The following is a 25,872-nucleotide window of genomic DNA, read 5'->3' as shown; positions in this document are numbered from 1 at the left end:
CTTCTTGGCAGTGGCGCCTGCCCTGTGGAACGCCCTCCCACCAGATGTCAAGGAAATAAACAACTATCAGACTTTTACAAGACATCTGAAGGCAGCCCAGAAGGCAACTTAGGGAAGTTTTTAGTATTTGATGTTTTATTCTGTTTTTAATCCATTGGGAGCCACCCAGAGTGGCTGGGGAAACCCAGCCGGATGGGCAGGGTATAAAATTTAATTGATTGATTGATTGATTTAGTATTTTAACTCTTGGATGTTTTAAAGTAGGGTTGTAAATCTTTCTTAATTTCACTGTTTGCTTTTTCAAGCTGCTTTGAGGGTGTTTTTTTACAATCAAGTTATGTGTTTTAATAAATAGGCATGCTCTGGATCTTGCCACATTCTTTAAGGTGCTACCAGACTTTTGCTATGTTGTGCTTTCTCTATTTTGTATGGACAGGAGGATTTCTGCAGAGAGGTCAGTCACCCTCAAGAAAAGACGCAGGGGCATCGGAGAGAAAGCGAAGCTGAGCACATAGACAGAGTAGGCCTGCCGTAGCTCTTAATCCACCTTGCAGTTGAAAACACTGATTTGCGCATCTGATTATTAAGGCATGATTAATTCTACAGGAATCAAGGTGCATAATCAAATATTCACAGTGCTCACTGGAGAGAGCAGAAGTGTGAGTGAGGTTTCCCCCACTGCTGCCCCCTTAGCAACTTAATGATGACCTTGAATAAAGAGCTTTGACAAGAGGAGGAACGATTGAAACATATAAAAATCAACTTGTCGCCATCTAGCCTGTCCATCGGACCAGATGTGATACCACAAATGTATAGTTGTTTTCAGAGCTCTACCAGGGAAAGAAAATACTTAGAGCCTGATCCTCTCCTCTGTTTTAGATGGAGTCTTACATAACCAAACACAGCAACCTGTTTTTCATTGGCATATGGGGAAGAGCTACCCACGTCTATCCCCCTTTTCTCTCATATTGTCTCTGCAAAAGCTGCTCATTTTTTGCTGTAGTTCAGCATTAAGACACATGCATTGCCTGTTGACCAGGGTCCACAACTCCCATCAGCACCAAGCATCATGGCCAGAATTACTCCAACAAAATCTGGAGGGCACCATATCATCTACCTTTGGTGTAAAAAGCACCAAGATAGATGGATCAGTGGTCTCAGACTTGGCTCATTTAAAGGCAGCTCCCTCTGTTTCAGTATAATTAGAACTGTTATAGCGGACATACTAAAATAAATGAACTGTCATTGCTTTCTTCCAAAAGGCCACCAGTATACAATGGCTCTCCCAATGGCCACTGGAATGCATTAAACACAAAGTACAGTAATTGATTGCTTCTATTGTGTGTATCTGAAGAAGTGTGCATGCGCACGAAAGCTCATACCAAGAACTAACTTAGTTGGTCTTTAAGGTGCTACTGGAAGGAATTTTTTTTGTTTTGACTATGGCAGACCAACACGGCTACCTATCTGTAACTGATTGCTTCTAGTTGCAGGTAGGTAGCCATGTTGGTCTGCTGTAGTCGAAACAAAATAAAATATTTCCTTCCAGTAGCACCTTAGATGCCAACTAAGTTTTTCATTGGTATGAGCTTTCGTGTGCATGCACACTACTTCAGATACTTGAAATTGCTTCTATTATGTTTCTTCAGGACTCTCCACAAAAGACAAGACACACACAAAGACATCTAAATGACCATTGGAATGCATTGGGTTGGGGAGGAAGCCTGTGTACTTATTCATTCATTCATTCATTCATTCATTCATTCATTCATTCATTCATTCATATACTATCCCCCCTTCTTTCCAAGGAGCTCAGTGTGGCATACATAGCTTTTCCCTTCACAACAATCTGATGAGGGAGGTTAGGCTGAGAGTCAATGACCCACCCAAGTTAGTTTCATGGCTGAGTGGAGATTTGAACCCTGGTCTCCCAATTCCTAGTCCAGCACTTTAACCACTGCACCACACTGGCGCCTAGTCTCAAGTTTGTAAAAGGGGAGTGTGGGATAAGAGTACACCAACCCTCTTGTGAGATCAGACCAATGTCTAGTTAACCATTCCAGTCTCCAGCAAGGAGGTTTGCCTGAGAAGCTTACAAGCTGGAATGAATATGCTGATCATTGCCTCTTCACCCAAAGCTTCTTGATGCAGCTAAAAGCATCACAGCTACTCCCCACTCCACCTCCTCTCCATCTTCAACCTTTTATGCTACTCCAGAAGCACCACTGGCTACTGGTACCTAGCTATAGTTGGCTTCCGGTGCCAGAGTGAGTGGGAAGCTAGCAAGACATCTTAGGCAGTGTGCCTACGGCACAGTGGAGCATAAGATTGGGCTGTCTAGTCTTATTGATCACATCTTTGTGTCTCCTTACACAAAACACTACAGCTGCCAATGTACATTTGGAGCTGTACTTCTCATTCTGCCTGCCTGCTACAGTTCTGGACGTCCCATCTAAAAAAATAATAATAAACTGGGGGGAAAGGGTATCATATCACAGATCTGGAAAAGATACAGGAAAGGGCAAGTCTTCCACTATTTGGATGAATTGCAGTGACATTCTTAATGTTCTAAAGCATATATTTAAAAAAAAAAAATGTTTGAAGGTTCGAGAGGGAAATAGAGTTAGCTTCCATTGCGAACATATTGTGCTTTACATGTCACCTGTGAACAGATGTACTGTACTGAAAAGTGTGCTATTATTACCGTAGAACTTTTCCCCAAGCATCCCAGCTAGACAGGTGTGTGTGTGCTTTATTATGTATTTCTAATTGCGTTTATATCCTACTCCCCCCCCCCCAGGAATTCAAGATGGCACACCTCGTTCTTTTCCTCCAATTCACAGCAACCCTCTGAGGTAGGTTAGGTTGAGAAGCTGAGACTGGCCCAAGGGCACCCCTTTGCACATCATGGCTGAGTGAGAATTTGAACCATGGCCTCACAGGTCCTAGTCTGATACTCTAACCATGATTATATCATGCTGGCTGGGGGGAGACAGCTTGAGTCAGGAAAAACTTGAGAACATTGGAAGCTGCCATATACTGCACCAGATCAGACAATTAGTCAATGTGGCTCAGTATTAACTACACCAGCAGTGAGCAAAAGGTAGATAGGGATCCACAAAAGACGTACAGTTCAAATTAAATAACAGGGTGGCTCTTCGGGCTTACTGAGCCTAGGAACTTTTGTGTACCAAAACTGAAGTTTCACACAAATGTCTACTCCTGGTAATCCAAGCGTTCTTCATTTCAGCAGCCCAACTAAAGGGCAGAAATGTCCTTTATTTTGATGTTGGCATTGGGAACCAGAATCCCTTACTAATCTATTGCCAGCCAGCCATACCTTGTTCTTTAATTTTAACTGTATCTGTACCTGGTTCCAGTTGGTAGATCTCAGAGTTCTAGTGAAAAAACTAGCTAAATCCAACAAACCTGAAGTCAGCCCACCCCTGGTCTACACTGACTGCCCTTGGCTCTCCAGGGTTTCAGGCTGGTTCCCAGCTCTAACTGTTAATGCTGGATTTGCACCTCCGGCATGCAAAGCAGGGGCTGTGCCACTGAGCTACGGCGAACAAAAATACTGCAAGTAATCAAACTATTCCAGATCATCACTGAAGTGCTTTTATGATTCATGTGTGAAAATGCTCTGCAGCGATGAGCATAATTAAATCCAAAGTGGTTGTTGCTTTGTACCTACACAGTAACACGGCACAGGCAAATGTCTGGAATTTGGTGCGGATGAGGGATGATGTGACATTTTGGCAGCTCAGCACTGCAGTACATCTTTTGCATGAGGAAGGCCCCTGGCTCAGTCCCTGGCATCTCCAGTTAGGGCAAGGAAAGACCCCCCCCATCTGAAAACCTAGAAAGGGGCTGCCAATCAGTGCAGGCAATGCTGAACTAGATAGACCAGTGAGAGAAGGCAGTTTCCTATATTCCTGCATTGTTGGAAGGCTGTGCTTTAAAGATGACAGCATCTCAGTACTGCATCTCAGCCCTAGAAGAGTTTGTATCTGAGCCCATACAAAATATTCTTCCTCGAGTCCCAAGTTGTCCTGAACCCCTGGCCTATCTTGCAGCAAGTCAGTAGTATGCCAAGTCCAATGGTCAATGGTCAATCCACTCAAGCAAAGTCCAAAATCCAAAGGTCAGGAAACGCAGTCCAGGGTAAAGCCAAGTCTTATGTCTAGCAGCCATGAAACACAGTCAAACCCATCTACCACCTGTAGAGGTCCTGGAGAATCCAAGCAGAGGTCCATCAACATGGGCAGTTGAGCAGACAGTACCCCAGCTCTGCTTCCCTTTTGTACTTTGCATGCTGATTGCCACATCTGGGCTTGATGAAGCATGTGATCCTCACCTGTTCCAAGCCTACTGCAGCTGAGGAATCACACACCTCCTCCCAGAGCTAGTGAGCTTCACCTGGCCATCTAGGGAGCTGGGCTATGGGCCCTTCCTTGCCTCAGTCTCCCGCTGCTCCCTATGCCTCAGAGCCCACTGTATTCAAGGATACCAGGACCCCTCGGCTCTGGTGATGGGTCCTGCTGCTCTGGTTCCTGTGCCCTGACCCCCATTCCTTTGCCATCCTCCGTCACCCTGTGAGTACTTCCTTCCCCACCCCCTGCTTGACCCGGTGTGTCCCAGTCCTGGCTACACCCCTCGCCAGGATCCTCTTCCTCCTCCCCATCCTCCTGCCAGTTCATGATACAAGTTTCCACTGCTTGTATCTGGGGAAGGATAGCTTTCCAAAGTCATAAAGTGTGCAGCTTCATGGGTTGGGAGAGGCAATGTCTTGCGACACCACTCATTTGAGACATCTGCATTGCAATCTTGTTTGTGTGGGTGCTCAGAAGTAAGCCTAACAAGTGAAACAAGCTTGCCTCCCTGGAGGGGAAAAAATCTATATAGCATTATTTCCAGGTACAATTAATCAGCCAGATTAAAATAAATCTGCAGCTCCTTTAGCATGTTTACTTGGGCTATTGCCATCCAGCTTGAGAAGACTTGCTCCAGGGAAGGTAAGTTTTGGATGGGATTGTTGGTGTGCAATATGCTGATTCCCTTTCAAAGATCTACGATGAGGGTGGATCACCATTTGCAGCTCAAGGGATGCCTTCCCTCTGAGGCAACCTTACAAGAGATGAGTGAGGCAAGAGACAAAAGAAGGCAGGGCAATGAATGTATTTTTTTTACCTTTGTGCAGTAGGCTATTTTCCACACCCACACCCTTTATGCAGACAAGCAATAAGCATTATCAGAGTTTAAGGACATGGGGTGGGTAGGTGTGAAAGTGAGGGATGTGACCTGGGGACAGAGTGGAGGTGGTCTGGTGACAATTCTGAGGAAACTCAGAAGAGGACCACATTTGGCCCATGAGCCAGCATTTCGCTATCCCTGATCTAACACATTGGACAAACTAAATTCATTTTATCCCTTCTGTGATATAGATATAGAGCATTGCCACCATACAGTGGTACCTCGGGTTAAGAACTTAATTCGTTCCGGAGGTCCGTTCTTAACCTGAAACTCTTCTTAACCTGAGGTACCAGTTTAGCTAATGGGGCCTCCCGCTGCTGCCACACGATTTCTGTTCTCATCCTGAAGCAAAGTTCTTAACCTGAGGTACTATTTCTGGGTTAGTGGAGTCTGTAACCTGAGGCGTATATAACCTGAAGCGTCTGTAACCCGAGGTACCACTGTAGTGGTGGTCTACTCAAGAGTAGCATGTCCCACTACCACCAGGTATCCTTTCGCTGATGTAAGGTGGTGATTTCTGTCAAAAGACAGAGGCAAGAAGTTCACGGGCCACTTGCTGGCCATCTTTCATTCAAATAAAGGTTACTATTTCTTTATCTAGCTGCATGCCTCCTCATGTTTCCCCTTCAAACGGAGGCTTCATTCAAGATGTGAAGCTATGCAGGGTCTCCACAGCCCCTGTGTGCTCTAAATAAATGCCATTCAATGGAGGGGATTCTTGGGAGTCAGTTTTATTTCAAATAACATGCCATAAAAAAGGGAGAGTAGACCTCACCAACACAACAAATGCTTTATGTTTATATCTAGCTCACTCCTCCGCCAAAATGGCCAATTCCCTAAAGCCAAGTAAAAGCTTCTTTCAGTCTAATGACTATTAATTAAAACGGAATGGTTTTCACCCAAGGAGAATTAACTGTTGTTTGCCAAAATGGATCTCCTCACCCTAATTCGTTTGTCGGGGTGCCAAGAAGGCAGGCTTCATGAATATTTCAGCACGAGGAAGGGTTTTCAGAAAAGCCTCCACTGGATTAAGGAGCAATAACATATTATTCCCCACACTTCTCTCTACCTAGAGGGGTCAAATATTCTATAGGAAAAACCCTGCTGAATCAGATCAAAGGTCTAGGACCAAAGCCCACATGGGGGGCACATCTGACCCCCCCATATCACTCTTTCTCCCATCACTGTGGTGACAGTAGTAAGTACATCAGTCCACTCATGATGGGGGGCTATTAAGGGCATCTAGCCCAATGTCCCCTCCCATGAAGCCATTGCTTATCTAGCAACCCATGGCCCTCCAGATGTTGTTGGACCCCATCATCCTTGACCATCCTTGGTCATGGTGGCTGCAGCTGATGGGACATGGTGTTCGATAGCAGCTAGAGGGCCACAGGGTCCTCATTCCTGGTCTAGCTCTTGGCTTATTCACACATTGCAATGAACACATGTACAAGTGCTTGTGTGGAAAAGTGGACACTGATTGATTTAGACACCTCAGCTATTTGTGCATACAGGTTCACAGATTATATATGCATTGAAGGTAACATGGGAGCACCTTCAATGTTAAGTTCTCCTCTTCCATCACTACTACACTAGGTACTAGTGAACTCAGAGTTACTTTTGAGTAAGCATTTTTAGGATTGGTTTCCAGGCAAAGCTATGACCCATCATGTCTTAAAATGTCACTTGGCATATGCTCTTTGAATTTTGCATTTCTTGATCAAAACAGGTATTTCCCACCAAATTAGGAAGATGTTCTTGTTTTTAGATTCATTTTTCTGCCTTACATTCATCCTTATATCTCATACTTTCCAAGACCAAATGACTGACAAGGGCAAAAGTTCATCAGACTTGTGGGCACTAGAGACACAGACTCTTTTCAGTGGTGGCCCCATATCTCTGGCACTCAGTGAAATATGTACGACCTCTCTTTTAGCTTTTAAAATAATATTACAAACTTTTGTGTGTTTCAGTCCATTGTTAAGTGTGTGTGCTGGGCTTTTAAACTGTAGCTGTTTTTGGTTTTGTAATTGGGTTTTTTAAGTGTTATATTGCTTTAATTATGCTTGCAAGCTGCTATGAGAAAGCATTGTTTAACAGAAATGTATTAAGTAAATGAATAAAATTGATTGGGAGATGATTCAGGATAGACTGAACAGAGACTGAACAGAGTTCCACAAAATATGCTCAATGGAAACCACAGACACAAGAAAAAAACTGCCTTGGCTAGTACACTTGAAGGAGTGTCTCCACCCCCATCATTTAGCCTGGACACTGAGGTCCAGTTCCAGGGGGCTTCTGGTGGTTCCCTCCCTGCAAGAAGTGAGGTTACAGGGAACCAGGCAGAGGGCCTTCTCGGTAGTGGCACCCTCCCATCAGATGTCAAAGAAATAAATAACTATCTGACTTTTAGAAGACATCTGAAGGCAGCCCTGTTTAGGGAAGTTTTTAATGGTTGATGTTTTATTGTGTTTTTAATATTCTGTTGGGAGCTGCCCAGAGTGGCTTGGGAAACCCAGCCAGATGTGTTGGGTATAAATAATATTTATTTATTTATTTAAGCCACCAGCTTAGATGGCTTTGAAAGGAGACTAGACAAAGACTTAGAGGACAGGTGTGTCAGTGGATCATGGTAGTGATAATAGTCAGCAATATGTAGCTGCATATTTTTGGAGGCTTTGTGCTTCTGAAGGGCAGGGGAGAAATTATGGGGGAAGGGCTACTGTTAGAGGCAGAAGGGCTGTTCACATGTTACCCGTGCACACAAAGAGTTGAACTGTACACTCATACAGCCATTCACATGCACCGTTCAGCAAATGTACAATCTGTGTACAAGAGCTGAGCTGTATAAATCAAGTAGTGTACAGTCTTTCACATAAATACTTATGTATCTTGTACATTTCAATACACCCCCAGATATTTTGATCAGGGAGATAATAGCATGTCCCAAGGAGTTAATTACTCATGAGGACCAGTATCACCACTCAAAATAATTCTGTGGAGGATCCTGCCCCTTTTGGAATTTCTAACTTGATGAACTCTTCCCACCCCCCATGCTGCCTTCAACATGGTCTCCACTAAATGCAACCACTTATGCACAAGTTTGTGATGGACAATACTCTATGGAGAAGTCTACCCCTTTGGGGATTTCTAGCTTGCTGGACTCAGTGTCCTCTGTGACATGAGGAGTGACACCACCTCCAGGACACCCTGCCCTGCCCCTCCTATAGAGTTCCTATTCAGAGATAATGCTGTTCCACTGGTTCTCTCTATTCCGCCATTATTATTATTTTTTGTTACCATCTTTACTGAAATCTAATGCTCACCTTATTTGGCCAAATTACGTTGCGAAAATTAAGGTGCACATTAGATTCAATGGCACATTTACATTCGCCAACAAATACTTTTTTGTTGTTTCATTGTACACAGGTTGTACAATGACAATAAAGGTATTATTATTATTATTATTATTATTATTATTATTATTATTATTCAAGGTTCTGAAAATTGAGGTGCACATTAGATTCAATGGTGCATTAAACTTGAGTAACTATGGTATGCCCACTACCTCAATGCAATCCTCCGAGACCAAGAATTCCAGTTCACCTACCGTATTTTTTTGTGTATAAGACTAGGTTTCCCCCCTAAAAAATAATGTCCAAAATTTGGGGGCATCTTATACACAGATAGATCTCTCCCCATTTTCTTAAACCAGAGTCCCCCCAAAATACATGGGGGCGTCTTATAGACAGAAAAATACGGTATATTGGCTCAGAGGCTTCTAGCATTAACATATGGACAAATATACAGTGTCTCTTTCCAAGTGTTTCTGGATCTTGTGTTTTGACCTGCAGTACTTTGGCCTCTCTAAGTTGCTGAACTCACAGTGTTTAGCTCTATACCCACCTCCCGCATTTAATTCTTCACTCCACCCCCCCCATCTTCATCCCAGGGGGAAGATTTGTTCTGAACCGATCCTTACTCAGCTCCTCTCAGCTCCCCCTTCCCCCCTGTAATCAGTTTAAAAGCTTCTCTGCCACTTAAAAGAAAATAATAATAATTTTAAGCACCAGCAGTCTGGTTCTATCACAGTTCAACTAGAGCCTGTACAGGTCCAACTTGTTCCCAAATGTTCTTTGGTGCCAGCAAATCCAAATCCCTCCTGACACTGTCTTCTCATCCACCCACTAAGACCTCAAAGCTGCACTGTTTAGCTGGCCTTGTAGGTGGAACTGGTAGCATATCAGAGAAAGCTACCTTGGAAGCCCTGGCTTTAAGCATCCTATGCAGCAACCTACATTTTGCTTCCAGGACATCACAACTATATTTCCCCATGACGTTGATGCCAACATGCATCATGACCACCGAGTCCTCCACTTTCAGGCTATCTATTCAATGGACGACACAACATCCATAACTTTTGCACCAGATAGGCAATTCACCCTGCAGTCTGCATGGCCACCACACACCCATCTATGTTCCTACTGATCAAATCTCCTGCCACCAGGATTCCTTCACACGCTGGAGAAGAATCTTCAGCACAATATGATGGCTGCTCATCCCTCATGGAATGAGTCCCTTGTAAGGAACCATTTCCCTCTACCTCAGAGTGACACCCTCCTTCTCTGAGTCTCCTCTTCTCCCTGACAACAGGGAAGCCATCAGTGTAGAAGTGGGACACTGCTATGTCTCTGAAGGTCTCACCCACCAACCTCTTCACCTCACTCAGCTTCTACAGGTCTGCCCTCTGGCCCCCAGGGAACACATTTGTTCCTGTAGAGTCTTTGCGCTGAGGACAGACCTACAACTTCTGTCCAACATGCAGATAGTCACAGATGTGACGTATGCTGCTGGCTTTCTACTTGCATAACTGCTGTGTGGGTTTTTTGTAGCTTATTGAATAACTTAGGTTTGGTGTAGGTCAAGGAACGGAGGGTTGCAATAGTGTGCCTTGGCCTCTTACGCTGCTGCTGCTGCTGCTGCTGCACTAGCTTGGTATTTAACTCACCTGGATACTTTGTAGGGTAGGACAGAGACACTTTGGGCTCCCTGTAGCTGAAGGAGTTAAGGAAGATACCAACCAGAGCATTTGTATGAAAGGTACAGTAAGAATGTTTGTTGTGCACAGGGTTGCATCTATCTATCTATATCTATCTATATCTATCTATCTATCTATCTATCTATCTATCTAATCTATCTATCTATCTATCTATCTATCTATCTATCTATCTATCTAATCATCTATATCTATCTATCTATCTATCTATCTATCTATCTATCTATCTATCTATCTATCTATCTTTCTATCTATCTATCTATCTATCTATCTATCATCCAGCTATCATCTATCTATCATCTATCATCTATCTATCTATCTATCTATCTATCTATCTATCTATCTATCTATATCTATCATCTATATCTATCTATCTATCTGTCTATCTATCTATCTATCTATCATCTACCATCTATCTTTCTGAACGGCATAGGTGGCTGGGACACAATTCAAGCTCTCCTTTAATCCTCAAATGGTTTGGGACCCAAATACCTGATGGGCAAAGCAGCCTGCCCATGCCTTAAGATCCCCAGAGGGGGCCTTTTCCAAGTTTCCATCATCTAAGGCAGACTTCCCCAACCACACTGGCAGAGGCTGATGGGAGCTGAAGCCCCCCAAGTCAGTAGAACACCAGGCTGCAGAAGGTTTAATCTACTGGCGCGAGCCTTCTCTGTAGCACTACTTGGGTTGTGGAATGCTCTATACCCACCTCACCACCCCAAATGATACTGTAGTCATTTTGGCACCAGGTTTGTTTGCCAGGATACTTTTTTTTAGAGTTTTGGTGGTGAATTCTGAACCTCATCTGCTTGTTGTTTTCCTCTGCCTCAGTTTCTGTTGCTGCTGCATGAGTGTTTTATTTCTAACACCCCATCCTTGTATCTGCATGCATGAAGGGCCAGTTTATAAATATTTTTAAAGAAATGAATAAGAACTCTGCACATGCCCAGAATGTAAGAACATAAGGAGAGCCCTGCTGGATCAGGCCCAAGGTCCATCTGGTCCAGCATCCTGTTCTCACTGATGCCTATGGGAAGCCCTCAAGGAGGACTTGAGTGAAACTGCCCCCCTCCATTCATTTCTCCAATCCTCTGTTTAAGCCACCCAAGTCCGTGGCTATCACTGCTCCTGCGGGAGTGAGTTCCATAGTTTAACTACCTTAGGGTGAATAATTCCTTTTCCCTGCTCTGAATCTTCCCACATTCAGCTACACGGGATGTCCAGGAGATCTGGCGTTCTGAGAGAGGGAGAACAACTTCTCTCTATCCACTTACTCCCCAAACTGTACAAAATTTCATACACCTCTATCATGCACCCCTTGAAGCCAAGGTGTCGGGAAATCTGGAGAAGGAGCACTTTCTTGGGGAAGCGGTGGTGAACAGGTCCAAAGAAACAAAGAGAAACAAAATGGATCTCCGATGTGAAAATCTGAGATTCTTCCCCACCCGCCCGGGCGCGCTTCCCCTGTTTTTGTTTGGGTGTTTAAATGGGGGTGGTGGTGCGGCTGGAAAGCCAACCTGCTCCCCCCCCCCCGCTTCCCTTCGGAAGTGGCGCCGAATCAGCGAGCAGCGCCACGGCCATTGGAGGAGCCGCGTCTAATCCCGTCCGCGGGAGAGAAAAGCGCCCCGCACGCCAGCGCCTGCCGGCTGCTTGCTCGCTCCCCGTCTCCGTCCCCTTCCCCTTCGCACTCCGCCTCCGAGCGTCGCGACTGGCGCGCAGTCGAAAACAGCCAAGCCCGGGCGAAGCTGGCCAGCCGGCAGCCGCAGCTCCGGAGCTCCGCCCGCAACTCCCATGCCGAGGAGGCGAGATCCTCGACGGGGTCACCGCCTGGGCGCTCGCTCTCCTGCCAAGGTGGAAACGCGTCTCCTGCTCGTGGGGAACTTTGGGGGGAAGGGAAGGGGAGGAATCCGGGAGACAAGCATCATAATAGCCATTTATTATTTATTTGTCATTTGTCATCATCATTATCATCATCATCATCATATTTCTGCATAAGGGACTCCTGCTATTTGGGTTGATCATGCCTGATTTTTCTAAGTCTCTCCTAGCTAGGGGTGGTGGTGGTGTTTATGTGGCTTGTGTGCCTTTGGAAAGCGGTTTCAATTCGGAGTGGGGCTGCAACGAGCGGCGCCAATTCGAGAGCGGGGTGCGTGGGTAGCTGCTGCCCCGCGGCCGACGGGGTTTTTTTTTTTTGTTTGTTTTTTGGCTGACGGCAAGGCGAGATGCCTCGGGTTTGAGGAAGACAGGACCTCGGGTGGCTTGTTTTGGCGCGCGCACACACAGAGCGATCCACAAGCCTGGGGTAAAGTCGAGGGCTTCTCTTGGAATCGATCGGGACTGGGAGCAGAGTCTTCGGGCGAAACTGGCGTGAGCACCGAGCTGTGAGTTCGAGTTCGTGAAGCGGGGTGGGAATCCGAGACCGCTGCTTAAACTAAGACGAGGGATTCGAGGGCGAGTCCTATATAGATGCTTATTGGAGACAGGCTTCCAGCGTTTGTGGGGGTTTAAATATTGGCTCAGGTAAGCTGAGGATCGAGCGGTGGTGGTTGTCTGTGGCATGATGAGCTAGCGACTTTCCTCGCTTTCTAGCTGTGCAGCAAGATCCTGTGCACGTACGGCTTACTCTCAGGGAAAGAGCCACTGAGTTCATTTAGGTTTACTCACGCAAGCCGGCATGCCTAGGACTGCAGCCAGCGCTCGTCTCTCTCCACCTCCTCTACAGCCCCAACTAATGTGTTTTTCATCCTCGTCCTCCCCCCACCCCCCTTTTTGGAAAGATATGGAAGAACAAGATACTGAGGCTACCGCTGGATTCTGACTCTTCCGCCGTCGCCTTCCTTCAACATCTCGCTCCCAGCTTTCTGTGGACTCCCCGATTTGCTGAAAATCTCAACAGTGTGGAAAAGGAATGAAACTTCTTGAAACTGGATTACAGGTAGGAGGAGATTCCCCACTGAAAAAAAGTTCTTGCCATTTATCTACTGTTTATCTTGCATTTATCTCCTAAACCCTTTGCTCCCCACCCAGTTCCTGTTTCCAAATTCATGAGGACTGGAGGCTTGACTTTAGAAATCTTTCCAGGTTCAATGGTCTGGTGAAACAGGGCTATTTCTACATGAAACAAGAGCAGTTCGAATCTCCTCGAAAGAATGCATTTCTTGTGAACGGTAGGCTGGAGTAGCTCCAAAATAGGAAGGGTGGCGGTAAATAGTTGTAGCATTTTAAAGACCAGCAGATTTATTATGGCATAAGCTTTGCGGACTAGAGTTTGCGTCATCTCTGCCAAGTTCTTTTGGCTTGTGGGACTTACGTTGCAATCCTGTATCTACTTACTCAGGAGTCAGTGTCAGTTAACTCAAGGGGCTTGCACCGTTGAGTCCTGTCTCACAGACGCAGGCAGGAAGGCCAAGGAATATGCTTTGTGCATTTTATTTCAAAAAATGGATTGCTGCAAAAGCAAAGTTTGGGATCAGGGCGGTCTGAAAAAAGGAGGGATGATCCCTTATCAGGAAGATTACAGGACTGGAGATGGGGGGAAACAGAATGATGGAATGGGGACAGTGCAGCCTGGCTGTTATTAAACACTTTTCAACTTCCTTGATCCCATTGCTAAGACTGTTCAGCCAGATCCAGTTTGCGAATATTTGGAAGTAAGTGCTGGAGTTTGCTTCCTACTAGCAAGTTTAGTTCGTGCATTTTAGGACCACTGCATTAAAAGCACTTCATGTCAGAAAAATTGTACTCATAGTTTGCCTGGCATTCTAAGCAAGGGCTCTTGAGTTCTAGATGAGCACAATTGAGGATGTAGTCCTATACATCCTTATATGAGACTAAGCCTCACCAAAGTCAGCTTCACTTGCTTCTGAGTAGACCTATTTAGGATTGTAGTATTTGTAGGAAAGGTCCATGCTAGAGTACATATTTTGCATGCAGAAGATCCCGGGTCCAGTTCTTAGTACCATCAGTTACAGAAGGGCTGGGAAAGGCCTCAGTCCCAGTTCCCGAACAGCCACCTCCAGTTCAAATAGACAGCACAAGGGTAGGTGAACCAATGGTTAGAGTCACTCTAAGGCAGCTTCAGATGTTCCCAGTAGGAAAATCAGGTGCAGAATTTAGTGGAGTGGAGGAAGAGTAGCCAACCACAGGAGATTGTGCTATCACTGCATTTTCAGAAAAATATAATTTGTGTAGTAGTGGGTTTCCCCCTTTCCCACCTTTGATCAATTTTAAGCAAGCCAATTTTCCGTCCGGGTTGAATTTGCCCATGTAAGTAGTCTTGCTTGCGAAAGAAATAGGTAGAAGCCTAGGTTGAAGGGACCTCAGAGGTGATATACTCCAACCCCTGCTCAATGCAGGATCTGCAATGCAGGGTGTTACTACAGCATCCTTGACATCTGTCACCACCCAGCCTTTGCTTAGATAAGCAAAGGAGAGACCCACCACCTTTTAAGGCAGCTTTAGCGCTTCCTAATATTTAGCAGAAAGATTGTACAGGATGAGATTCACATGCCACTAATGGAGTTTAAGAGAAGATACCTCTCTGCGGGGGGGGGGGGGTGTTGACAGTCAATAGGACCAGAGATGTATCATTGGCAGGAAGGAAGGGACAAAGTCTCTGGACCACTCTACAGGCTACAACCAAAATCTCCTCTTGTATGGATGACATTTATGTATGCCAAGTATACTTCTAAAGGGTAGATTGGCAAAGGCTTAGAGAAGCATAAGGACAGTGGCATAGTGGTAAATTCTGAAGTGTAGCAATCCCCATGACCAAGCTCCTGCACCCATATCCCTTCTAAGATATTAGGACAAAAACAAACTTTTGCCTAAATGCTGACATGATGGTTTCAATGCTAAGGCAGTTTTTTTTATTCTTCCCCTGCTCCCACTTTGCCTAACATTCAGCCTGACGAAGAGTTGCAAGAAGCTCAAAAGGTTGCTTACTATTTTGTGACGCTTTTCGTTGGCCCTCATAAAGAGATCTTGGAATCTTTCAAAGCAATCGTAGCTTAAACATGTAGCCATGCATACTAGCATAATCTGTTTGGTGCATTTCACTTGGGGGGGGGGGCAACTTTCTTTGGCATACAGGGGGTTGGTGATTAGCAGCCCAAGAGACTTTGTCATTGTCTCTGCTCTTAAAGAAGTGGTGGCGCTTAGTCCCTGCCTGTCTGTAATCTACTGCCCCACTGTGTGGTTTGGCGGGGGGGGGGGGAGCTTCTCAGGTTCTAAGAACAGGTATTTGGGGAAATTGCAGGCAGGAGACTGGAAAGAGATGGAATTCTATGTCTAGAGGAAAGTTGACTCCTTTCTCCTACTCTACCTCATCTGCCTTTGTAATGCTCATTCCATAGGTTACTGCCCAGTATCCAATAAGACTGCTGGCCCACCTAGCACAATATTATCTATGCTGGCTGGCAGTGGTATCCCAGGGGTCTTTTCCCAGACCTTTCTGGAGCTGCAAGGGTTTGGACCTTCTGCATGCAAAGCAGATGATCTGATACTGAACTATGACCCTTACCCACCTGCATATAGATCACCCGCCAGGGCTTCCTGAAGCATATGGTGCATGGGTATTGCTCCATTCAGGTGAATAGCACTAGCTTGCAAGCATCCCACTTGCATACCAATTTTAAAGGTGCTTTCTCTGGGATAATAGGCTCGAGGACTGTAATCATGTGCTTCCTCTTATGATGCACCATCAGTACAGAGCTGAGGAGAGGGGGCAAAGGATGAGAGTGTCTTCCAGAGCAAGAAGGCATAGGCCAGGTCTCCCTCCTTGTGTTTGATTTCAGATTTTATTCAGCCAAGGAAATTATTTCTAATTCTTTGTGGTTCCTTGCCAGTGAAGCATTGGTTAATGTCGAGCAGCTATGTCATTTGCAGGTTTCTCCCATATTTCCGTAAGAATAATTTCTTAGAGAGAGTCTTCTTGCCTAGAGTACATTTCCTCTGCCCCAGTGTGCATGCAGTTTTGAAGGCATGTATCATTTAAATGTGGTAGATGAAAATCCTTTAATCCATGCCCATTCCGAGACCATGGGTGATCCAGTCCATTTCTCCTGATGCAAAGAGTTTTGTTTGTAAAAATTATCTTTGGTGAAATTTTGGGATGTTGATGGAAAATGGCAAATGTTCCAACCAGGAATGTACTATTCTGCATGTCCACTCATCAGTAGCAGTACAGAGCTCACAATCTTGTCACAGAAAACTCACTCCTGGTTTTCCACATCACAAGATTCCTTAATCTCATCAGCCTAGTATAGGGGGGGGTGTGTGTGTGTGTGTGTGTGTGTGTGTGTGGTGTTGTTGTTGTTGTTGTTGCATATCTACTGCAAACTAATTTTAGGCCTACCAATAGATCCCAATCTATCATCCTTTAAGCTCTCACTGCAAACCACTCAGAGATCTCCCAGTACATCTCCTACTACCCCCTTGCAGATCTACTGCTGACCATTTGAAGACCTACCAATAGGTCCCAGTTTCTACCATTTGGCCACTCCCACACTTAGGGAATTCTGCTATGGGGCAGTGTGGCTGTCACCGGTTAGTATTTCATCCCCTGTCCCCTTCATGTTAGAGAAATCCTCCCACTTTTTCCACGCTGCAGCTGCTGTTGCACAAACTGAAAACCTTCAGCACATTCAGCAAGACGGGGGAGAAAAAAATAGTCCATTTGTTCCAAATGCCAAAGCAGCCCTCAGCCCAGGAAGCTGTTGTATGTGTTGGAAGAAGGAGTGGCTGGTTCTTAAAATAATAATGGGGGGGGGGAATGCTCCTTGTCGCTGCAAAGAAGTTTTATTTATCCTCTGTTCGTCATCAGAAAGCTGGTTCCCTCTGAAGATGTCTTGAGGTCTGGGGGTGGGGGTAGCCCTCAAATTAAATGCTGCTGTGGAGCTTCCACCCCCCTCTCCCTGCTTAATGGGGAACGTGGTTGCAGTAAATCAAAGATTCACTCATTTGGAGCCTAATTAATCAGCATCCCACTGTAGTGAAACAACGCTTTCTTCCTAATGGAAGCTTTGAAACTAGCATGTGGATCACAGCGAGGTCTCCAAGAGACATCAGGAGGGGAAAGCTCTTCAGTGTGAAACACATTTTATTTATGTTTGGCTACTGTGGCTTTCAGCTTTATTCTGAAATGTTTCTGTTTGTCTCTCCCTTGGTCTTCTTCTTCCTTTTTTGCTGCTGAAATGCACAAAACTCCAAGCCCATGGTCACAGTTCCTTTAATGTGCACTCACAGCGCTGGTTTTTTAAATCTGCATTCTTGTGGCAGTTATCCAAAATGCATATGGATCCTGCGTTACATTATAAAATACCACCATTTGATGCATTGTTTCTCAAACCAGTTTCACGCCAGCTGGAGTCCTCGAGCCATTCCTAATTCCTCCCTAGCCAAGGTGTGGACACCTTAGTATAGGGTCAAGACATGCCACCCTGACAATGTCCCTTGTCTGCACACCAACAGAAATGAATCTGACACTAATGAAGCTATGCTGATGTGAACTGCTAGGGGAGAAAGGGCTGTGAAATGCACCGAAAACAAAAACTTTGATGTCTCAAAAGCAGTAATGTGAACACACCCTAGGACATTGGGGTGCCCATGTATTTTGGGGCAGACTTCAATCACTTTCTGAGTTCCTCAATAATAAGCAGGTGGAAAAGAGAGAGAAGTTTGGTATGTGAGTGAGTATTTAGTGGGCAATGTGACTGCAGATTTGCATCAGAAATAGTTTTGTTTGTTTGTTTACAGCTTGGCATGCAAAAACTGCAGGCAGCTTAAAACCTCTCTCTCTCTTTCTCTCTGCATGCATAGTAAAACTGTATCCAACCCCTCTCTCAAATAATAAGAGGCCTTTTAAGGGGGGGGGGAATACAATTGGTTTCCTTTTTAATTTCACTCTTTGAGGAGATGCAACAGAAGCATCTGAGACTTTTGGAGACACTCGTCCTCATCTGGGTAAAGGAGGTTTTCCAAATAAAACTTGCTGCTGCTGTGCAACGCTCAATGTACCGAGGCAGCTCAAAGACACAGAATAAGACAGAAATCCAGATAGCAGATAAGAAGGGCATCATTTTGGCTGCTAATGAAACACACCTTGATGGCTGCATAGGGAGAAATGGGCAGCCGTTCTGTTTCTCCAGCTTTCCCACGGGAGAACACTCAAAACTGCAAGTGAAACATGGCACCGCTGCAATGGACAGCCAGAGCCTCATGCTAGAGGAATATAACAAAGCGGGACCCGCAACAAAATGTGGCAGAAAATATTTGCCCACTCATAGGAGTGGTCCTGTTCAGGGTTGTGACCAGCCACCAATGCCTTCAGTGTGGTGTGGTGGTTAGAGGGATGGACTAGGGCCTGGGAGACCAGGGTTCAAATACCCACATGGCCATGGTGAAGATCACTGGGTCAGTCACTGCCTCTCAGTCTAACCAGCCTCGTAGGGTTGTTGCAGGGATTAAACGAGGAGGGACAGAACCATGTACACCGTCTTGAGCTCTTTGGAGAAAAGGTGGAGGTATAAATGAAAGAAAGCAATCTTGTAAGCAACCCCACCAACCTTAGTTTGCACCCACCTGCTTGACTTCTTGCTTACTGTCAGTTGAGGTGGGAGATCTGTCTGCCGTTGGCTCTGGCTCCACCTACTGTGGGCCTGTCTGTTAAAGTTGCTGCAAGTTGATTCCTTGATTTGGACCTTGGGCGGAGTACAAAATGAATTTGCTTCCCACCACAATAAAGATTTTCAAAGCTTTACTGGAAACAGTCTCAAGATGGTTACAAATAAACTTTGCAAAATACAAAATAGCTCATTGCTCTTAAACAAGCAATGTGGTCCCATCTTCTTTTTAGTCCTTGGTGCAGTTCAATAAACTTTCCTCTTTCTGGTCCCAGAGGGAGACGCTATGCTTGTTCATCACTCCAGTTTCACTTTCCTGAAGAGAGACTGCAGCTCTGGTTTCCGGTGATGAGTCATCAATTAGTCTAAAGACTAAAATGGAAATATCCAGCCGCATTCGCCAGAGACAAACCTCTTGCCGGATGGACACCTCTCTGCATAGCATTTTAAATTCGAACATTGAAACAATTACATTTTATGCATATTAAACTAATACCTTTAGCACTCCCACCCTGCCAGTCCCAAAAGGAACCAGCCAGCACTGATTATAAGCTGTTAAGGGTTCAGACAGGCCAAATCCTTTTCCGCCCCCACTCCCTCCTTCAGTTTTACATCATTCATTTGCAATGGACATAGCGTTCCATTGCTTCTGGACCAAATATGCTTAATCTTCACTGGGCTGCTCTGTGGTGGGTGGAGGATTCCTCCTTGTTTTTTGTTTGTTTGTTTTGTTTTTGTGTGTGTTTTTTACTGTACTGCTTCAAAAAAGCCAGCATTCCCTCAACATGCTGATTTCTCCTTATTAGTTCTCAGTGGCCCCGTTTAATCTCCAGTCCTGTCGGCACTGAGTCTGCTATTAGTGGGGAGAGTGATGTAACGATGCAGGTCCCTTGCTCTTCTTTTATGGAGCTACGTATCCCACGATCTCTTCCTCCTTAAGTACCTGAATGCCTCCATCTCAAGGTTTATGGCGACATAGCTCCCCTTCCTTTCAATGACACATCTACAACCTTTGGGCTTGCTGTTCCGAGAACATCAGCTTCACTATCCTTTCGGTTACGATGACTGCATTCTGGCTTTTAGTGCTCTTGCTCCACGTAACCACCTAAGTGCCCCATGGGATTTAGCAGCCCGGTGAGATTGGATTACCTAGGCCACTCGGCAAGTGTCATTTCAGGGAAGCGACTTCTGTTCTGCAGTGTGGGCAGGGCTAATGGGAATGTCTGCTTTGCAATCCCTGAGGGTACCAGATGCTCTACAAATGCCAGTTCTAGGTTCTGGGGTTCTCTTGTACAAGATGCTTTCTGCCCTCCCTATGTGTGCTCACATTCTCCTCCTCGCCACTCTTGTGATTTCCACTCCACTTGCCTTCCCTTAGCGACCCAATGGGATGTTTATTGCTGTTAAGGGCCCCAAATCAAGGGTTGCTCACCTTTGCAGGCCCACTGTCTCATCTGGATTTTTGAGAGAGTGCCATGGGTCACTTTTTACCGTTGCCCCCTCTTTTCTTAGGGGCTGAAGGAAGGGACCAAAGCTTAATGGAAGAGCACTTAGAATGCCCCACGGAGGACATTAAGGTCCATAAATAGCAACACCTTAGAGGTCCCAGGCCCTAAGGAAGTTAGATAAGCCTCAACCAGAGCCAGGGCTTTTTCAACACTGGCTCCAGCCTGGTGGAACGCTCTGTCTCATGAGACCAGGGCCCTACAGGATCTGATTTCTTTCTGCAGGGCCTGTAAGACAGAGTTGTTCCGCCTGGCCTTTGGCTTGGAGTCAATTTGATTCCCTCCCCCTTTTTCTTTTTTCCTTTCTCCTCCTGTGATGAGTCTGCATTTTAATGTTTTAATTTAATCTTGTTTTTAAGTTGTATTCATTCAACTTGTTTTTATTATTGGTTGTTAGCTGCCCTGAGCCCGGGATTGGCTGGGCAGGGCGGGGTATAAATAAACTTTATTATTATTATTATTAATCATAGAATCATAGATTGTAGAGTTGGAGGGTCCCTGAGTATCATCTAGTCCAACCCCCTGCAATGCAGGAATATGCAGCTGACCCATACAGGGATCGAACCTGCAACCTTGGTATTATCAGCGCCATGCTCTAACCAACTGAGCTATTTTGCATGCGGAACACATTCCAGGTTCAATCCCTGGCATCTCCAGATAGAGCTAGGACTGATCCCGGCCTGAAATCCTGGAGTCGATGATGGCAATAAATGCACTAGTGGTCTGACTCAGTATTACTGCCTGTGCTCCTCTGTTGACGCTGATTTTTTAGTCCTTGCTTGGATTTGGGAATCGATTTAACATTGGAATTGCTGTGATTTTCACAATTTCGTATATATTTTTCAGCTGCTTTGAGTGAGTCCTTTGGAGGGCATAATGCACACACACACACACACACACACACTTGTACCACCTCTCCAAGGGTAGAGGACTAAGCTTGTGGGAGGCTACAGCTCCTCCCGTCGCTCACCTGGAGAGAGCAAGTGAACAGGCAGCAACAAGGAGAAGGAGAAGCAGGAGGCTCTGGATGCTAGTATTGGACCTTCTACCAAGTAGCAGTTCTTGGCAGGGACCCAACAATGCTGACTTCTGATGCCGGCTCCGATTCTTCCATCTAGAGATGTGCTGCTTTGCATCCGGTCCTTTGTCCAAGTGAGGTTGGTGAGGACAAGCACCGGCGCTTTCTCAGAGCTAGTGCCCACGTTACAGAATGTGAATCCTGGCCATATCTGCTTGGCTTCTTCCCTTGCTGTTTTCTCTTTGACAGGTGAAAAATGTCTCTTGGGATGACATGGGACCAGGCCATGTTTTTAGCTCATCACAGATGTATTTATGGTCGCTTTAGTCCAGCTGGATCTTTCTGCTTCTAGGATTGTTTATGTGTGGGGTTTTTTTAAAATACAAATAAAATAAAATTATGCTGTTTAATGTTGCGTGCCTCTACGGGTGCCATTTGGCAGAGAGATAGGTCTATAAATATCTGAAATAAATTAGTGGCTGGCGTGTAATTGCAAAGAGCATTGAGTTGCGAGTGATCCAGGAAGCCCATATTTCAAACTGCACCCAGTCCTTGAACTCAGTAGTCTGCCTTAGATAAGCCAACAGCTCAGAACTCATTAACTCCATTTGCAGGACATAAACACTGGCCTGCTGTACAAAGTTGTTGTAAGGAATCCTGAGATGTGGAACATTTTAACTATAAATCTAGCTATATATTTATAAATCACCTTTTGCTAGCAATTACACACGCCAATGATACCCTGATATGGCAATAAGTAAAAACAACAACAGGGAACTGATGGGTTGTATCCACAGTTCTTCTAGACCAGGCTTCCGTAACCTCGGCCCTCCAGATCTTTTGAGATTACAATTCCCATCATCCCTGACCACTGGTCCTGCTAGCTAGGGATCATGGGAGTTGTAGGCCAAAAACATCTGGAGGGCTGAGGTGGGGGAAGCCTGTTCTAGACCCATTGAAGTTAGTGGATATGGCTATAACTTAGTTTTATTAAATTAAATGAAGGTCTACTTTGAGTAAGGCCAGCATTGGAAACAATCCAATGTTTTTATGTAGCAACACCCAAAGTTGTTATAGAATTTAAGGCTGTTGCCCACTGAATGACACTTCACACTATTGATTATATTACTTTTAGTTGATGGATTTAAACAGATAGTTCAATTGACATACATTACTATTTGGGTAAAAGCAATATTTCTGAAACAGGAAGTGTTCAAGGCTGCTGCCCTATTCATACTTATATAGGAATAAGTCCCATTGAACTCCATGATGCTTATTTCTGAGCATACATATATAGGATAGGACTGTAAATGATATATTCATGAGTCAGGAAGGTATACTTTGGAAGAAATATTCCTCCTTCTTTGTCAGAAAAAGTGCTGGGGGAGATCACTATCTGCAGTTTTAAAAAGCACTTTCACCAAAAGTGTGTGTGTGTGTATTCAAACCTACTGCCCAGTTAGCAAGGGACACCACTGTCAATTAAATGTTTTTAAACTGATTGATCTGATCGATCAGTTGATCGAACATTGCAGCCCTAATGTAATTATTTAATACACAGATAAAAATGTATACTCCAATTAGCAAGTGGATAAGGTTGCAGTTGGACTATAAGACTGCAATCCTATATGCACTGACTAGAGAACAAAGCGGATTTACTCTCAAGTCAAATTGAGTAAAATCTCAGTTGGATTTTCTTCCGAGCAGATATGTGTAGGATTTATTTGTTTTTATTGACCTGTAGAAGTCTTTATATACTGTCCTCTCATAAAATATCGGGTATGTGTCTAGCAACACAAAAACATTTTTCAAAAAACCATTAAAAACAGTACCAAAAAAATCATTAAAATGACTGGCTCCTCAAGAAAAAATTAAACAACTGCATAAGTCTGCCACCATAAAGTCTTCGAGAGACGCCTGGAAGTCTAAAGCAAGGATGCCTGCTGAATCTCTGACGGAAGAGTCGTCTACAGTATGGTACAAGTAACACTAAATAGCAGACTTCTGGTTGAAGCCAGTTGACTCGGCTGGGATATAAGGGTTCAAGCAGGTAATCTGGGCCCAAGTTGTTCAGGGCTTTGCATATCAATGCAAGGGCTTCAAATGTGGCCTAGTAGTCTATGGGCAGCCAGTGCAGATGTTTTAACAGAGCTGCTGAACATCTGTCCTCATCAACTGCTGGAGCCTCCAGGCCAGGGGCAGCCTCACATAGAGTGCATTACAGTAATTCAGCCACGTGGTTACCACTGTGTGGACTACAGAGGCCAGGTTCTCATGATCCTTATAAGGCCATTCCTAGCCACAGAGGTTACTTGGGCCTCTATGGCAGATGGGTCCAGGAGTACACACCAGCTATGTGCATGCTTCTTTAGAGGGAGTGCAACCCCACTGAGAAAAGTCAACTGGCCTATCTTCTGGACACAAGAACCACCTACCCAGAGAGCCCTCATCTTCCCAGGCTTAAAACTCAGTTTATTGGCCCTCACTCATTCCCTAGCAAGTGGCGCTGTGGGTAAAACCTCAGTGCCTAGGACTTGCCAGTCGTATGGTCGGCGGTTCGAATCCCCGCGGCGGGGTGAGCTCCCGTCGTTCGGTCCCAGCTCCTGCCCACCTAGCAGTTCAAAAGCACCCTTAAGTGCAAGTAGATAAATAGGTGTCGCTTTATAGCGGGAAGGTAAACGGCGTTTCTGTGTGCTGCGCTGGTGCTGGCTCGCCAGTTGCAGCTTCGTCACGCTGGACACGTGACCCGGAAGTGTCTTCGGACGGCGCTGGCTCACGGCCTCTAGAGCGAGATGAGCACACAACCCTAGAGTCGGACACGACTGGCCTGTATGGGCAGGGGTACCTTTACCTTTGCCACTCCCTAGCATTAGAGCTTCGGCTCAACAGGCTCCATTGATCATGCTTGTTGTGTTGCACTCAGAGCAGGATTTTGGCAGGGAGACATCCAGGACGTAGCTCAGCAGAAGGGTTGGTTTATCGCATTTTGAAGTGAAGTGAGACACACTACTGCTGAAAAGGATAAGCCAATGCAAGACCATTTAAAAATGTGGGGTCTAAATTGCCACAAACACACCATGGATTTCAGTGTGTGTGTTTGTGTGAGTGAGTGTGAGAGAGATTTGCAAGGAAGTCAGTCATTTCTGGAGACAATAGGAGGGATAACCTACCCATTTTGCCAGTCCATACATTTTGAGTGTCACTTTTTCATAACCAGATAGCCACATTCTGTGCACATAGCACACATGGGTTGTTAAGCTGTCAAAACAGGGAAGTCCAGATGTACTTTCCAAAATTTCTCTGGAACTGTAAGCATCAATCGGGGGTTGTGATTTTTGTACCTGATGTTTTCTGGGCAAATTTGTAACCACCCCAACCATAAATACCTATGCACATAACAGCTCATTCTATAGTGCATAGGGATAATGGGAATGACAGCTCAAAACATCTGGAGGCATCAGGTTGGGGAAGGCTTGCTTGATGACGCCTAGGTTTTCCAGGTGTGCTGTATTGGTAGATCTCCTGCAACTAATTGGTTTTCTAGAATAAATGCACCTCAAATCCCTTTGATTGGTACAAGTAATAGAATCATAGAATTGCAGAGCTGGAAAGGTTCATTCTAGTCCAGCCCCCTGCAATGCAGGAATCTCAACTGAAGCATCCATGAAAGATGGCTGTCCAACCTCTGTTTAAAAACCTCCCAAAAAAAGCAGAACTCTGCAAGCATAACTACTGCTCATCAGAATTTGTAATTATGGAAATGCATTTACTACCCTTGGATAAATCACCTTATATCCTATAAGAGCTTTTCAAGAACACCAACCTCCTTTGGCAAATGCTGTTCAGTCTTGCACATCCGTTCCCTTTCAATGAACTTGACCACTGAGTTCTTTTTTTATCCCTCTGACTCATTTTTTTTCCAGCTTTGTGTTTCCTTTGCCTTTTTCCCCCCCTTTAAAAATGCCTGACGGGAACCTCTTAATGCTATTGATTAATCCCAAGCATGTTAGCTTGACTGAAGTCACCCACCAAAACATTTTTCTCTTCCTTTATATGATGACCTACATATGCAGTATTCATGTGTGTGTGTGTGTGTGTGTGTGAGAGAGAGAGAGAGAGAGAGAGAGAGAGAGAGAGAGCGCACACACATGTGCACTGTTACCAAAAAGCTCATTTACAAAAGAGATGAAAGCTGTGTCTTAAGATCCCCTCACCTCCCCCTGCATGTATACACCTGCTAGGAATGTTTTCTTTTGATTGTGAGGTGGAGAAAAAAGTAGACTCCAAATGGACAATGGTTTCCAGTAGGGGTGAGTGGCTTTTCTCAAAGAATTCTGGGAGCTGTAGTTTGTTAAGGCTGCTGAGAGTTGTTTGGCTGCCATATGTCTGGATTTTCCCAGATGTTACTGGGATTCCAAA

At 45.1% G+C, this 25,872-nt stretch overlaps 1 protein-coding gene across 2 annotated transcripts in view; it reads left to right on the top strand.

Annotated features, from left to right (window-relative positions):
* Positions 1–25,872, top strand: part of CHRM2 (cholinergic receptor muscarinic 2) — a 175,499-nt gene that overhangs the window by 12,019 nt on the left and 137,608 nt on the right. Inside the window, exons 1-2 of one of the 2 annotated variants that reach the window (XM_081927195.1) lie at positions 11,983–12,160; positions 13,087–13,244. The gene's annotated coding sequence lies outside the window, so the exon portion shown is untranslated. Of the gene's footprint in view, positions 1–11,982; positions 12,161–13,086; positions 13,245–25,872 lie in introns of those variants that run through there. The other variant, XM_081927196.1, reaches the window with a different exon arrangement.

Source organism: Podarcis melisellensis (assembly GCF_964234715.1).
Source record: "Podarcis melisellensis genome assembly, chromosome: 10".
NCBI classification, from domain to species: Eukaryota; Metazoa; Chordata; class Lepidosauria; order Squamata; family Lacertidae; genus Podarcis; species Podarcis melisellensis.
Note: the sequence above shows the minus strand (reverse complement) of the source record. Positions and strands in the feature narration are given on the sequence as shown.